The sequence below is a fragment of the Odocoileus virginianus genome, chromosome 12 (genome assembly GCF_023699985.2).
Source record: "Odocoileus virginianus isolate 20LAN1187 ecotype Illinois chromosome 12, Ovbor_1.2, whole genome shotgun sequence".
Taxonomy (NCBI): Eukaryota; Metazoa; Chordata; class Mammalia; order Artiodactyla; family Cervidae; genus Odocoileus; species Odocoileus virginianus.
The window spans coordinates 10,750,269-10,767,215 of record NC_069685.1 but is presented as its reverse complement, the minus strand read 5'-3'; the positions used below and the strand labels follow the sequence as shown (position 1 = coordinate 10,767,215).

General features: G+C 40.7%; 1 long non-coding RNA gene across 7 annotated transcripts in view; it reads right to left on the bottom strand.

Moving 5' to 3' along the window:
• Positions 1–11,364: 11,364 nt before the first annotated feature.
• Positions 11,365–16,947, bottom strand: part of LOC110142181 (uncharacterized) — a 175,373-nt gene continuing 169,790 nt past the window's right edge. For all 7 annotated transcript variants that reach the window (XR_011490590.1, XR_011490588.1, XR_011490591.1 and 4 more), the window contains one exon: positions 11,365–11,674. This is a non-coding gene — a long non-coding RNA (uncharacterized lncRNA). The remainder of the gene's footprint in view (positions 11,675–16,947) is intronic.

Genomic DNA, 16,947 nt, shown 5'->3' with positions numbered 1-16,947 from the left:
GAGTGACATGGTTAAAAGATTCCTGGTTACTTATCAAGGGTAGGATATAGGGTGACCAGGGTGAACGGGAAGACTTCTCAGAAGGCAGCTGCTTTCATTCATCTCGGAGAGAGAAAGAAGTGGCTGGGATGAGGATGATGGAAACAGACTATGGTAAAAAGAGAGAGAGAGAAGAGTCAGGAAACACTTGAATGCAGTCTAACGTATCCTAGATCTTTGGACTCAGCAACACGAAATACGGTGATTTCTTTACTGAAATGGAGGTAAAGTTGGGTGTCTCAGAACAGAAAGAGGGCAAGTCCAGGATGCTATATCGACATGTTAAATTTGAGATGTCAGTGAGATGTGCAGGGGTAAGAGGTCAAGGAAGCTGCTGAATAAACAGGACTGGAACTCAGTATGAGTGATATATATTTGGAAGTAATTAAAACACTGACTGTAGTTAAAACCAGAAATGGGATGAAAACCATCGAAGGAGGAAGTGTTAACCTGATATGTAATAAAGAAAAAAGTTAAGTATATAAACTTGCTTCTGACACTGAATAGAGAATCTTGCTTTGTAAACATCATTTTTTTAAATTTTAAAGCTAATTAAAAATTTTAATTTTAAAGCTATTGTCTATTCTGTACAAGTTTCCACTGTACATCAAACATTCTTACATACACATCACACATTACTTACTTACACACCTTTTCTTGCTTACACAGTAAACAAGTGTACACCAGCCCTTCGGCTCAGGTTCACAAGTTTTCCCTGGAGAAGTGTGTCAGGCCAGTTAAACTCAGGGTGTCTTTTTTCTGATGCCTCCTGCGAGCACTGAAAAGTTCCGGCCTCCAAGAGGTGCAAGTGAAGCCCAGCTGTGTGTGTGTGCAGAGAGCTCCATGCATAGAGCTCCTTGCCCTTGTGCTTTTTTTCTGGGTCAGCACAGAGTTTTGCTCAACTACTTAGGGCAAAATGAAGCCCATGGGAAATCATACAACTGAGGCAAGATGTCCCCGAACACCCAGACTCCAGCTCCCAGGCTGAACTGAGGACCAATGCCAAGAGGAGCTGGGGGATGGTGGAGCTTGGGTATCCCTGAGAAACTTGGTCCAAAGGACCTATGTCAGGTGGTTCTGAGAAAGATGGGTGAAGGGCAAGCAGGTCGGGGAGAAAGAGCATGTTAAGCAGGAATAAATGAAAAGTGAAAGAAGCTCTAGGGTTCAACCTATCCATTCGACAGTTGGAGGGTAGACCAGAGGGGGGTTAGAGGAAGTGGGCAGGTGGGAAGAAATTGCTACATTATCAGAAGATACACTATCAGTAGGCTATTATCACTATGTGCAACAACATTTGTAAAATAATTATTTCGTGTGCACCTAGCATTTGCTTAGAATTTGAAGAATGAGAGTGATGTGTAGATAAAGGGGAACCAAGGTTGGCTGGTCCCACTGCAGTCATCTTGGTGGCCAGCTCGTCCCTGGCCAGGCCTTCCAGTCGCCCCCTCACCTCCACTCCTGTTTATACTGAGCCATTGATTCAAACTTGGTGAGTCATCTCAGTTAGTCTACCTTCACTCTTTCCTGGTTCTATGTGATCTCTTTGCTTCTAGGCTTTCAACCATTAGTCACACTTGTTAACTTGCCATTTTAACGTAGTAGTTAGAAATGATTACTTCCAAAATAAAATTACTTAATGGAATATATTTGAACCATACCCTCTCTCACTCTTTAGCTGTGGTGATGCTAACACATGACAACCTTGGATTATGGTTCAAGAGTCAAACAAATTGATAAAAATAAACCAAGAGTCTACAAAGATGTGATTTGGATAAAGGAAACAGATAATCCCACACTGAGTTTTTACTGTAGGATTTCTGACTTCTCAAGAGTAACTCCTATCTTTCTTTCATGAGCATAAAAAAAAACTTGCGCTCAGCAGTGCCTCAGGCTAGTGAGTTTGAAGGTCTTCTTCAAGATTGAATGAAAGATAACAATAAAAATCTATGTCAAGATACTATTTATTCTACAGAGAATTGTTTAAGCTAATGCTTTAAATATAAGTCAGAACATATTTTAATATATGATTCATACCATGCCTATCAGATATTCTTAATGACTGCACACATTGTAATCACATTCGGACTATTTTACTTTGAGGAATTTTCTAACATCAAGTAGTACAGTCATTAAATTATCATTACAAAGATATCAAACTTCCTTCATTGCATCTGTTTCTCAAGACACATGTATGCGGTATGGGTCTGAAAGCTTTAGAAACTTCAATATACCTTTTCAGAGAGAGAATGAAAAGAAAGAGTTTACGGTTAAAAAAAAAAGTGAAATAAAGTGAAAATGTGGCAAAGAAAAAAAGAACCTAATCTGATGCATGACAAAGACAGTTTACCCTCAGAGAACCAGAAGAAAACTGCTTCTAGTTATCATTTTAATTTTTAATCTAAAATTTAATTTTTAAATTAACTTTTATAATTTTTAATTTTATAATAATTATTTAAAAAGCAAGAACTAAAAAGTTTGTGAGTTAGCAAAATCTTATAAGGTAGAGGACAATAGGTAGGGAATAAAAACATTCATTCAATATGAACAAATTTTTACAGAAGAAATTAAGCTATGCTGCATTTGACCTACATTTCAACCAGTCACTGTAGTTCATAGCATACAATGAGCGAATTTGGTGTTTAAGTGTATTTAAATGAACTATATTATTTTTAAATTTCTTTCATCAATTCATTCATATAGTTGGCTATGAACTCAGGCTCCCTATGATGTATGAAGCATACACCATACATGAATTAAGTTAGGATAAAGTCAAAGTGAATCCCAAAAGACTCAAACACACACCAAAATTGTGTTCTCTGGCTAAAGACTCTACAGGACTATTTGGGAAAAAAAATTAAGTGTTAAAAAAGGAAGAAAGAGCATGTTGGAGTTATGCTAGAATAAGAGGACTATTTAGAATAAATGGTTGAATTTTGTTAGAATAACAGTTAGTATTTACATAACTTGAAGCCTGAATGCTAAAGAGGTAGATTTGATAGCCAGGTCCCTGATGAGGGGTATATTCACAGTAAAGTTCACTTGTCTAGCACTGAGGATGGAAGAGGAGGCCACTTCTAATCAGCGCTCCAGAGTAAGGAACGTGAGGCATGGCCACAAGAATTGGCTAGAGGTCTGTAGGGAGAACATGAAAAGGAGCAAAGAATTAAAGAGAGACACACGAGATTTCTGGTTCGATTTTATGACCCCAAGTTGCACCAAACTTACATAAAATGATGCCCTTCTCATAAAATGATGGGTAACAGTCACAAGGAGGTTAGACAGATGTAAAGATTCTAAGTTGCCAATAAATTTCCATAGCTGCCCCTGGCTCCATAGAAGGTTTCTAGGCACATGGAGAACATCCAATGCAAATCCCAGCTGAGGAAACTGAGGTGCAAAGGATAACTTGAGGCTCCAGCTAAAAGGAAAGGCAGTAGAACACAGGCTCTTCACCTCTTATAAGGTCAGACCTCTCTCCAACACAGGGAAAGATGCCACCTTTTCTTCCAAGAGACAGATCATTGAATCTTTCCACCAGTTCAACTGAGTTTGGTCGCTCAGTCATGTCGGATTCCCTGCGATCCCATGGATTGCATTATGCCAGTCCTCACTGTCCATCACCAACTCCCGGAGTTTACTCAAACTCATGTCCATCGAGTCAGTGATGCCATCCGGCCATCTCATCCTCTGTCATCCCCTTCTTCTGCCTTCAATCTTTCCCAGCCTCTGGGTCTTCTCAAATGAGTCAGTTCTTCACATCAGGTGGCCAAAGTGTTGGAATTTCAGTTTCACCATCTGTCCTTCTAATGAATATTCAGGACTGATTTCCTTTAGGATGGGCTGGTTGGATCTCCTTGCAGTCCAAGGGACTCTCAAGAGTCTTCTCCAACACCACAGTTCAAAAGCATCAATTCTTTGGCACACAACTTTCCTTATAGTCCAACTCTCACATCCATACATGACTACTAGAAAAACCATAGCTTTGACTAGACAGACTTTTGTTGGTAAAGTAATGTCTCTGCTTTTTAATATACTGTCTAGGTTGATCATAACTTTTCTTCCAAGGAGCAAGTGTCTTTTAATTTCATAGCTGCAGTCACCATCTCCAGTGATTTTGGAGCCCAAGAAAGTAAAGCCTATCACTGTTTCCCCATTCATTTGCCATGAAGTGATGGGACCAGATGCCATGATCTTAGTTTTCTGAATGTTGAGCTTTAAGCCAACTTTTTCACTCTCCTCTTTCACTTTCATCAAGAGGGTCTTTAGTTCTTTTTTTTTTTTTCATTTATTTTTATTAGTTGGAGGCTAATTACTTTACATCATTGCAGTGGTTTTTGTCATACATTGAAATGAATTAGCCATGGATTTACATGTATTCCCCATCCCGGTCCCCCCTCCCACCTCCCTCTCCACCTGATCCCTCTGGGTCTTCCCAGTGCACCAGGCCGGAGCACTTGTTTCATGCACCCAACCTGGGCTGGTGATCTGCTTCACCCTAGATAATATACATGTTTCGATGCTGTTCTCTTGAAACATCCCACCCTCGCCTTCTCCCAGAGTCCACAAGTCTGTTCTATACATCTGAGTCCTAATTTTATGTTGTCATGATAGGGGTTATTCATTACCATTCACTTTCTACATGCATAAGATGGCATTTAATAGCTCAGAGTAATGGACTGGCTATCCAAAAATTGGCTAGATCTGTAGGAACATGAAAAGAGCAATTGAGAGCACACAGACTTCATTTATCCCAAGTTCACCAAACTTATTAAATGATCTCTTTATAAAAGGGGTCATGAGAGGTAGAAATGTATGGTTGTAATTGAATAAATCCACAGCTGTCCCTGCTCATAGAAGGTGGGCAATTGAGAGCTCCATGCCCATGGCTATGAAAACTGGGTGAAAAGGATAACTTGAGGCTAGCAAGGGCTTTTCACGGCTTTCCTCTTTAAGGTCCCATCCAACAGAGGGAAATGCCATTTTCTTCCAGCAGATTCAAGAATTTTTCCACACGTTCTCCATAGTTGGCTGTCTAATTTGCATTCCCCACCACATGGTTGAATGAGTCCTCTTTCCATACCACTCTCCGAGTTTACTGCTATGTAGATCATTTGATAGCCATGACCATCCTGACTGCTCTGCTTAATCTTACCTCATGGGTTTCTAATTTGGTCAGTTTCTCTACAATCGAGTGCAGTGTTGAGCATTTTCAGTTTTAGCCATCTTGTCTTCTTGAGAATTATTCATGGACATTTTGCTTTCTGCCATAAGGGTGGTGTTATCTGCATATCTGAGATTATTGATATTTCTCCTGGCAATCTTGATTCCAGCTTGTGTTTCTTCCAGCCCAGCGTTTCTCATGATGTACTCTGCATAGAAGTTAAACAAGCAGGGTGACAACATACAGCCTCGCCCGTACTCCTTTCCCAATTTGGAACCAGTCTGTTGTTCCATGTCCAGTTCTAACTCTTGCTTCCTGACCTGCATACAGATTTCTCAAGAGGGAGGTCAGGTGGTCTGGTATTCCCATCTCTTTAAGAATTTTAGACAGTTTATTGTGGTCCACACAGTCACAGGCTTTGGCATAGTCAATAAAGCAGAAGTAGATGTTTTTCTAGAACTCTCTTGCTTTTTCGATGATCCAGCGGATGTTGACCATTGATCTCTGGTTCCTCTCCGTTTTCTAAATCCAACTTGAACATCTGGAATTTCACAGTTCACGTACTATTGAAGCCTGGCTTGGAGAATTTTGAGCATCACTTTGCTAGCGTGTGAGATGAGTGCAATTGTATGGTAGTTTGAGCATTCTTTGGGATTGCCTTTCTTTGGGATTGGAATGAAAACTGACCTTAAGAGTGCAGCACTTTCACAGCATCATCTTTTAGGATTTGAAATAGCTCAACTGGAATTCCATCACCTCCACTAGCTTTCTTCGTAGTGATGCTTCTTCAGGCATCCTAAGGAGTAAGGTGGTCCATCCCCCTTCTGAGCATGTGCCCATGCACAAGTGGGCCATGTAATTAGCTGGCTCCTTCCAGAAAAGCTGTCATTCCATCCACACCAATATAGATAAATGCCAAAGGGCTAATGGCCTGGAGGGAGTTTTCCTAGGGTAGCTAACTTACCCCTGCTGCCTTTCACAGGCATGCAGCTAACCCTCCTCTCCCCCACAGAGAGCCTCCATGGTCATTACTGAGTCTATTTTTCTTGACCCTCTTTTATCTCAGACCCAACCTCCCAATTCCAGACAATCCCATCCCTTGGCCTTTAAAACCATTTCCTCCCATCTTTCAAAGCCACTGCCCACTCCTGTGACCCAGGCTCTACACAGAGTTTCAGCTATTTTCTACCAACTTGTTTCCCTGGTAGCAAGGACAAAGAGAAATTTTATAGACGGGCCAAGAAAAAGAAAGAGACCCTTCAAAAGGGCTGTCCTGAAGGTGAAATATCCAACAAAATCAGTCCTATCTCCCAGCCAAAGTTACTCTTCTGGTGGCCCATCTCCTGTATCTGTGAGTATCTATCCCCTTCCTGGTTCTATTAGGTACAGATTCCAGGAAGGGTGGGCAGAACATAAGAACAGAAAATATATATATTTATTTTTTCCCCTCAAACAATCCATTTCTGGTTGTTGCTGCATCAGTCAAAGTTTTATTTATACTCTGCAAAAGGAACACATTTGAGTCAGTTCTTATGAGGTGAATGAACCGAGAGCCTATTATACAGAGTAAATTAAGTCAGAGACAGAAAAACAAAAATTGCATATTAATGCATATATATGGAGTCTGGAACGACGGTACTGATGAACCCATTTCCAGGGCAGCAATGGAGAGGCAGACATAGAGAACAGGCTTCTGGACACAGTGAGGGAAGGAAAGGCTGGGGCAAATTGAGAGAGTAGAATGGAAACATATATATTACCATATGTAAAGCAGATAGGCAGTGGGAATTTGCTGTTTGAGGCAGGGAGCAGAAACCCGATGCTCTGTGACAACCTAGAAGAGGGGGATGGGGTGGGAGGTGGGAGGTTGGTTCAAGAATGATGGGACGTATGTACAACTATGGCTGATTCATGTTGATGTCTGGCAGAAACCAACAACATTCTGTAAAGCAATTATCCTTCAATTTAAAAATAAAACCATGGTTAAAGGCCCCCCCCCAAAAAAAGTGATCCAGTATTATCTTAAAAATATACTTTCTGCAAGCCCTGCAGCTCAGATGGTAAAGAATTTGCCTGCAGTGCAGGAGATGCCTTTGATCCCTGGGTCGGAAGATGCCCTGGAGAAGGAAATGGCAATGCGCTGCAGTATTCTTGCCTGGAGAATCCCGCGGACAGAGGAGCCTGGCGGGCTGCAATCCGTGGGGTCACACAGAGTGGACCCAGTGCTCATCAGTGGACATGACTGAGCAACTAACCGCACTGGAAATAAAAGCCAAAACAATTCATCGAGAATAGAAAAAATTGAAAAAAATAATAAAATTTTAAAAGCTTTATATATCCATCTAATTGGATATAGTGTTGTGTAACTTGATATCAACTCCATTGGCAGAAAGAGAGAAACCAAATTTAATTGACCTAGCACATACAGGCATGTTAAAATCTCATCAGACCTCTCAGTTACCTGAGTACAGGGTCAAAGGCACCACTGTGGGTTTCAGATCTGTCACAAAGGCTCCTGAGGGCAGGGGATGGAAAGTGGGGGTGAAATCCAGTCCATTTCCACTGGGCTGCCTTGTATTCCAGCCAGGACTACTCCCTGCACAAAGGGGTGACTTCTTTCTCCTGTTTATTTTTAAAAGCACTGGGGAATACATGTAAATCCATGGCTAATTCATTTCAATGTATGACAAAAACCACTGCAATGATGTAAAGTAATTAGCCTCCAACTAATAAAAATAAATAGAAAAAAACAAAGTAAAAAAATAAAAGCAATTTCTTTCTCTTTCTCTACTACCCAAGACTGGGAAATTTCTCTCTCTTTCTAAAGGAAAAACTAAGTTTGATCTTTAATGAATGTTCTGCGTATGGAAAATGCAAGAAGAGCTACCTTGTTCAGATATGGAGAGTAACTGGGCTGGGTGAAATCAGCAGCCAGGTTTTTAAACTGCCCCTCATCACCTCAAGAGCAATAGACATGGAAGGGATGCTTACATAAGCCAGGCACTGCACTGACCACTTCACCCTGTTGTAGCTCAGAATCTGCCAACAAATTAGTGAAGTGGCTGCCATTATTATATATTTTATCACATTATCATTATATTTTATCATTTTTCATTTTTTTTAACCTTTTGAACCCCTTCAAAAATGTCACTCTTGGGTGACATATTTTGTCTTGCGAAGTCCCCTTTGGTTGGCCGAGCCTTGTATAAGCTGCCACAGGATCAATTCTCTGCTCATTTTACGGACATACTAAAAATTATAAGGTCTTTTTGTTTTAATTTGGCTTAATTTGTCCTTAATTTGCTTTCATTTGCCTTAGTTCCCCCACCGAGGACTGACCTGCATCTCCTGCATTGGAAGTGTGGAGTCTTAACCACTTGTCCACCAGGGAATTCCCCCATAAATTATAATGTCTTCAAATGAAGTCATGAGATTAATAGAGATTTTCCAAGTTTTCTTTGGAAGTGAAATCAATTTTACAAATGAATCCTAATTGAATTCTGCATAGGGGGTTGATTCTCTTCCCTCAAACCATGCTTTATTGTTGACGGCAGTTTAAGAATTCACCTCACTAAAAATTACTTCTAATGAAGCATCAGCTAGCTTAAACTATGGCAAATGAATTTCCACCAAAAACTACTCCAAGTTTCCTTTCACACGCCCAAATCACTTACCACTGTCCAAATGTACAGAGTACACCGGTAATTTGTTGTCATTCACTACCCTCCTCCTCCCTTGATTTTTTATTTTCCAGGGAAACTAAGACTATAAGAACAGTGATCTTGCTTACATGAAATGATTACTAAGCTGAGGATCAAAAGGTCATTATTTATTTCATGGCAAGTTAGGAAACAAATGACACTCTTGGTTCTTTATGTTTTTAATAAGTACCCCTTATAGATAACATAGGATGACATTTTTAAGCTGACTCCATATCAGTTACCCAGTATTACTTTTTTCTTTTTTTAACCCAAACTCCTTGTCCGAGTTTGATACTGAGGCTTTAGCAAGTGTTATATGTAATTTCTCATCTATTTTAAGCCTCCTGTTCTAAAATAAATAGTCTCATTTTTTTTTTCTTTCCAGGGTTGCAATGATTAATTTTGTGTATCTACTTGACAAAGTCACAGAACCCAGGTATTCGATCAAACACCAGTTTCAATATTGCCAAGGTGTTTTTTAGATGAGATTATAATAATTTTTTATTATTATTTTTGGCTGCACTTGGATCTTCACTGTGGCTCACGGGCTTCTCTTGTTATGGAGCAAGGGCTCTAGAGTGCTCAGGCTCAGGAGGCAAGGCCCCTGGGCTTCTCTTGTTGTGGCAGGCAGGCTTAATTGCCCCACAGCATATGGAATCTTAGTTCCCTGACCAGGGATCGCATCCATATCTCCTGCATTAGAAGGCAGATTAACCATTGGACCATCAGGGAAGTCCCTGAGGTTATCATTTTAAATTGAAGCATGGCTGATTTACAATTTCATGTTAGTTTCAGATGTACAGCACAATGATTCATTACACACACACACACACACACACATACATACATATACACATATAAATATATATACCTTTTCAGATTCTTTTCCCTTATGGTGGTGATTCAGTCACTAAGCCCTATCTGACTCTTTGCAACCCCAAGGACAGTAGCCCGCCAGGCTCCTCTGTCCATGGGATTCTCCAAGCAAGAATACTGGAGTGAGTAGCTATTTCTTTCTCTAGGGGATCTACCTAACCCAGGGATCAAACCCAAATCTTTTGCATTGCAGGCAGATTCTTTATCAACTGAGCTGCAAGTTATTATAAAAATAACTGAGTATAGTTCCCTGTGCTATACAGTAGATCTTTGTTGGTTACTTATGTTATATATCGTAGTGTGCATGTGTTAATCCCAGCATATGAGATTAACATTTATAATCAGTACTCTTTTAGTAAAACAGATAAATGAAAAACTGGAGTCTCTGGAAGAAGAATGAATTCTGTTTCCAGACTTCCTTGGACTAGAGCTGTTGTATCAGCTCTTCCCTGGGTCTCCAGCCTGCTAGGTTGACCTACAGAACTTGGACTTGCCAGCCTCCACAATCACAGGAGTCAGTTCCTTAAAATAAATCTCTCTGTCTCTGCCCCATCTCCCCACATACACACACCCTATTTGTTGTTGTATAGTCACTAAGTTGTGTCCAGCTCTCTGCGATCCCAGGGCTGTAGCCTGCCAGGCTCCTCTGTCCATGGGTTTCCCAGACAAGAATCCGGAGTAGGTTGCCATTTCTTTCTCCTAGGGATCTTCTGAGCCCAGGGATTGAACCTACATCTCCTGCATTGGCAGGAGGATTCTTTACCCCTGAGTCACCAGGGAAAGCCAGTTAAGACAGTCCAGATTCAACGGCAGACAGCTGCTGAAAGAGAACCCTGGGGCAAGGCACTTTTTAGAACTATATCTTGGGAGGCTGAAAGATAGGGTCTGAAAAGTTTAATTTGTTCATCACTCCTGACCTGAGAGGTTGTCCCTCAAGCACGTAAACAGGGATTGAGCCATCTCTTGCATCTCCTGCTTTGGCAGGCAGATTCTTTACCATGAGTGCCACCTGGGGAGCCCCACGCACCCCCTGTGGGTTCTGTTTCCCTAGAGAACCCTGGCCAGCCCCATGCTCTCATGTTATTGTACACTTGCCTTCACTAAGAGACCAATGAAATTCCAGCGTGGGCCGTGTCCATATTTCTTATAAGCTGTATGACTGAAAGAATTTTTTATTAATTGCTGTTGATTAGCCAAAAGGCAAATATTTAATTAAACCTTGAGAGATAATAAAATTGCATATGAATTATCTATCTAAGAGCACATAGGTCTGTACATTTCATTAAGATGATTTAACTAATCATCATGTTGCTTATACCTAGACTTTGAGCAAGTTGATTGTTTTCTGCTTCTTTTTTTTCTCTCAAGTTCCCCAGAGGGACAGTGTTATTTTTTCTAAATTCATGTGTTGATTTGTATTTACTTTGCTTCTCCTCCATATCCCATTAGAAACACTGCTGATCACAGCACAGATGAACGCTTTTGTTTAGTATCCTTGAAAATGTATACTCAAGAGTAATCATTGACCAGATTGAATGACAATGAAGACTTTAAGAGGAAAAAAAAAAGCTGATAGGTGAACAAACGTCAGTTTTTTACACGCCTTTATTTCCAAGGGATTTTCTTGTCCTGCTGTTCTGTAAATTTCCACAGAACAAGATGGTCACTCTGGTATTGGTGGAGTGTGTTTTGAATGTTTTCTTTAAGGACAAATTCAGACTTCTCTTTAAAGAAACAATAAAAATCTAAACATGTCTTGTGTGGTCACCCAGGACTGGACAAAAGTGGCTGATGAGGTCTTCAGTGCAGGGCTTGTGAGATTGTTCTCAAGAGGCTAGGGCAGGCAGCTTCCCCGGGCAGCTGCCAAGGCTGAGCCATCAACCATAGAGGCCAAACCCTGCGAAAAAGAGCAAAACACTTCCACTTATAGAACTACTGAAATGATGTCTTTCCCAATTTATTTATTTTTTAGTATTACCTATCCTTTCATTTATGATGGTGACAGTTAGTAGGTGGGTGTGAAAGTGAAAGTGTTAGCCACTCAGTTGTATCCAACTCTTTGCAACCCCATGGAGCCCACCAAGCTCCTCTGTCCATGGAATTCTCCAGGCAAGAATGCTGGAGTGGGTAGCTGGTCCCTTCTCCAGGGAATATTCCCTACCCAAGGAGGGAACCCAGGTCTCCTTTATAGCAGGCAGACTCTTTACTGTCTGAGCCATAGGCAGGTGCATGCATGTTTTCCTCATGGCCTCTATATTGGCTCTGCCTTTACTTTTAAAAAATATTTTGAAATTGTCTGTCTCATGAAAATGCCTGGGAAATGCTGGTCTACATACAGCTTCCTTGCTTATAAATGACGCTGCAACTTCCAAATTCTGGTCCTCCCTCTGATGTTATAAGACTGTGTGTCTAAGCACTGGAAAACATGAAACCGTTCATCATCTCCACGGCACAGGGTGTGGATCTCTGTGACCAGACAGCCCTGCTGGAAGGCTTGACACAAAGCTGTTCAAAGATCTGCTCTCCCGTAATGGAATGGAGCTAGAACAGCTCAGGAATCTGCACACACATTTTCCCGGATAGCACTTGCTTCTCATCTAAATAAGACTGCTAGCAAGAGACCTCCATCAGCTCTGCTCTATAGGTTGACTCTGAGGATTGTTTACACAACATGGGCTAGTATCTGGGGCTGTACAGAGCAAGGAAAATTAAACCACTAACTGGGTTGAAAAACACCCTATGAAGGCTCTGAGGTATTACTCTATGTGCAGGTATAACCACCTTATTCTCTCAAGAGAGGAGTTACTTTATATTGCATTTCTCTGATCACACAAGTTACTCCCATTGCATTCATAGATAAGCCTTCTTATATAAAGATGGTAGAGTGTAAGTTGCTCAGTCGTGCCTAACTCTATCCCATGTACTGTAGCCTGCCAGGCTTCTCTGTCCATGGAATCCTCCAGGCAAGAATACTGGAGGGGGTCAGCCATTCCTTTCCCCAGGGGATCTTCCCAACTTAGGGATAGAACCTGGTATATTTAAAATGATTTTGTGTGTAGGACTCAATGGATTACTTATAAGAATCATGGTCACCTTAAATTGTTCTAGTTACAAAGCTGTCAATTTTATAGGTCAGCTGTTTAGTTTGATAACTTCAGATTTACTTTACCAATTTACACTTAAAATGCATAACATAATACTTTGTTTTATTGTCACAACTGTAACATCCTTGTGATTTCATCCTTGAGTTTCTTCTATGGGTTGGGCATTGTACTGAATACTAGAGACACAGAATCATATAAATGCAATACAGTAAGTAATAAAAAGTGGTAATTCTATGTCAGGCATAAGCTGAGACAGCTAAGATCTTATATTCATGGCCAGATTAATGATTCACAGAAGGAAACCAACCTGAACCTGCAGCCCCTTTTTGTTCTACTCCACACCTACTTCAGGCACATACACCTTTTCATGCTAAAACATGCTATTTTTCCATTCCTTTCTAACCTGCCTCCTCAGAAACATAGTAAGTTTGAAATCTTGAGAAATTCTGACTTATTTAAACCATGGGGCTTTCTAGGGGAATAGTGATTTATCGGTATTGCTGAAACAGTAGTCATTGATTTAAGACTCTTAGAGAACCTGCTGCTAAATTATCTGGTGCTTGTTTGAAAGAAAACTCAAAGGAACCAGGCATGCATGTGTACTCAGAGACTTCAGTCGTGTCTGACTTTGCAACCCTGTGGACTGTAGCCTGCCATGCTCCCCTGTCCATGGGATTCTCCAGGCAAGAGTACTGGAGTGGCAAAGGAACCCAGTTATCACAAAAATATGAATGTGGAAATAGTGTCTTAGCTGGAGTATTGGAGGAAGAGCTGAAGAGAGCTGGATGCAAGAGCTTCGGTCATAGTAACAGCGGAGGTGAATGCTAAGGACAACTGACATCAACACGACCCTACAACGGCTACTGGGATCAGAGGACCAGAATGAGCCCACATGAAACCCAGGAGCAGCCGAGAGCCTCTCAAGTTCGGTGCAGAGATTTTTCATCCTGCACGCAGTTATTTAGACTGAAAATGGAAACGTGCGACTGTGAGGCAGATCTCATTCATGCATAATTGAAACACCCAAGGGTAAAATAGGGAGGCACAATAGATGACATCTGATAAAAAGAGAGCAAGGCAAGAGAAGAAGTTAAAAACAAGATACAAGACCCTGGGGACCGCAGAGAAGAATTCCTGACATAGGCCAAATAATCTCAAATAAAAATATCCAAATTACCAGACAATGCAAATATGAAGACAAATGCGTGGAAAAGGCAGGAGGATTGGGGAGGAAAAAAAATGCTTACAATATGAAACACTCGGGGGATGAATCTGTGGTGAGTGAGAGTCTCCTTCTAACAAAATGCAACCACAAGAGCATTCATGTAGTATTCTCATATACTCGGTAACTAAACAGAATTAAACTAGCACAAGATTCATTGTCTTTAAAGAAGTTATATTCTAAATGACTTTATAATATGCATATAATACATACATATTTATATAAAGCTGTGGATCATATGTATGCATAAATGTTACAATTTTCTTAATCTCAGAGAACAGTAGTATGTATGTGTACACATGTGTATTTGTATATAGTTGGCTTCCCTGTTGAAGGATCAATTCCACTTCATTAGGGAGATTTGCAGAAAAGTAAGTATCGTGGTAACCATTTTCAGGAGAAAAGTGACTGACAGGGAAACAGTGACAAGTAGCACAGTGTCTTGTCCATTTTTCTTGCAAACGCAAGTCATTTATTGAGGACCAGTCATAGATCAGGCACAGGGATCTGGACTGTTTCATTTGATTCTTGTAAAAATTCCCTGAAAAGCATTGTTACCTCTGTTTCAGACTCAGAGACTCAGAGAATTTAAGTCACATTGCCTAGTCTGATATAAACCCAAACTCTTCCCATCATACATACCTCCATGCCCTTTGAGAGATGAAAAGGGAAGGCTACTGAGGAAAGTTCTTGTAATGCAACTTTCTAGTATTATGCTAGAAATTATTTTTATTTGCTCATATGGTGTATATTTTCATTAAACAAAACAATGTATATTTTCATTAAAGCAAAAATAATGCTACCTTTATTTCCTTTTGTTAAAAAAGAAAGGGAGAAGGAAGTCGTTAGATTGCCGAATGATTCTGCACTTTGGTTCTGTGCTCAGGCCCATTCTTGCTCCCGTTCATACCCTTTGCAATGAGCAGGAAATCTAAAGAGGTGCAATAGATGGCTAGTGTGAAGCTGCTATGTAGCGCAGGGAGTTCAGCTCGGTGCTCCGTGATGACCTGGAGGGGTGGGATCTGGGGTGGGAGGAGGGGATGCAAATAAATACAGCTGATCCACATTGTTGTAGAGCAGAAACTAGCACAACATTGTAAAGCAGCCATACCCCAAGGGAAAAAAAAGAGCTGCGTCCCATTCCAATTGGAACCTGCGGTCGTTGTAGGGAAATGATCCATGCCAGATACCTTATACCATTTATGTCCTCAGTAACCAAGAAAGTGGTAATGAAGCATCTAAGTTCATGCCAGGGAAATGTTATCATTTACTCTTACATACAAGGCATTGAGAATTTGAAGAACTATAAGCCACAGTTCCTGCTTTCTGGGGACTCCAGATAAATCTGCGTGTAAACATGTATATATATGTGCTTGCGAACATGTGTAAGGTAAGTGATACATGCTGCATGGGAGACGTGAGCAGTAAGTGCAACAAGAATTGGAGACGAGAAAGATCACCTAAGACTTGGATTCATCCAGCTTCCAACACATGTGCTCTCAAAGTCTGTAAGCACATAGCAAATATTGCCACCTTTGCTCTTTTCTGATAACTGAAAAATGACTTCATTTTCAAGAATCGTGGACCCACATATGTGTTAATATATGATATTTGTTTTCTCTTTCTGACTTACTTCAGTCTGTCTGGCAGTCTCTAGGTCCATCCATGTCTCTACAAATGACCCAATTTGATCCCTTTTTATGGCTGAATAATATTCCATTGTATATATGTACCACATCTTCTTTATCCATTTTTCCATTGGGAAGGAAGTTTGAAAAGGAGGGGATATATATATATATATATACATATATATATATATATGCATAACTGATTCACCTTGCTGTGCAGTAGAATCTAACAGAACATTATAAAGCAACTATACTTCACTAAGAATTAATTTTTAAAAAGGAATCGTGGTGTGAAATTCTGGAGGACCTGTTAACATTCCAGGGAAAATTGGTCCAATCCTGTCACAAATGTGGAAACTGAGGTTTAGAGGGGCTAAGTAACTTATTGGCAATCACATGGACAGCTGATTAAAAATACCTCTAAGAGTAACTATGTTACACTGGAAGTCTTACAAAGAGAACTTTTAGCTGGAAATCAGGACTGGCTCTAAACCAACTGGAAAATTTTAAGCTGGGAGAATCCAACCACCATGGTTCTAGTAGGATCAATACTTTGTGCAGCCTGAGACATATTGTTTAACTTCAGGGGTGGCCATCTCCTCCATCTGTGAAAGGAGGGCCAACGAATCAATGATTTCAGTGTTCATTTCCAGCAATGGGATGCCAGGATTTAATCATTCTAAATTAATCAGAATTCTTCCTGACTTGATATTTTTGTAGGTGTCCACGCCCTATGCATTTGCATTGCAACCAAGGTAGCAAAAATTAGTGAGGTGATCCAATGCCTTTCTACTTTGCGTGGGTCTTTAAGCAAACTGGCAGCCAGTCTGAAATTAGAATTAAGGTGTTTAAACATTTCCCTGTTAGGTTTCTTTCCCCTGGCAACATATCCCATCCAGTTTTGCCTGACTCATTACCTACTTAGTTGGGACCTGACAATATCAAAGTTACCTGGAGAGCTAATGATTTTTCTACCCCCTTTCCATTCCTGGGCTTCCCTGGTGGCTCAGAGAGGAAAGAATTTGCCCACAATGCAGGAGACACAGCTTTGATCTCTGGGTCAGGAAGGTCCCCTGGAGAAGAAAATGGCAACCCACATTAGTATTCTTGCCTGGAGGATTCCATGGACAGCGGAGCCTGGGGGGCTCCAGTTCTTGGGGTCACAGAGAGTCGGACACAACTGAGTGACTAACACTTTAACTTTCACACTGCCCCA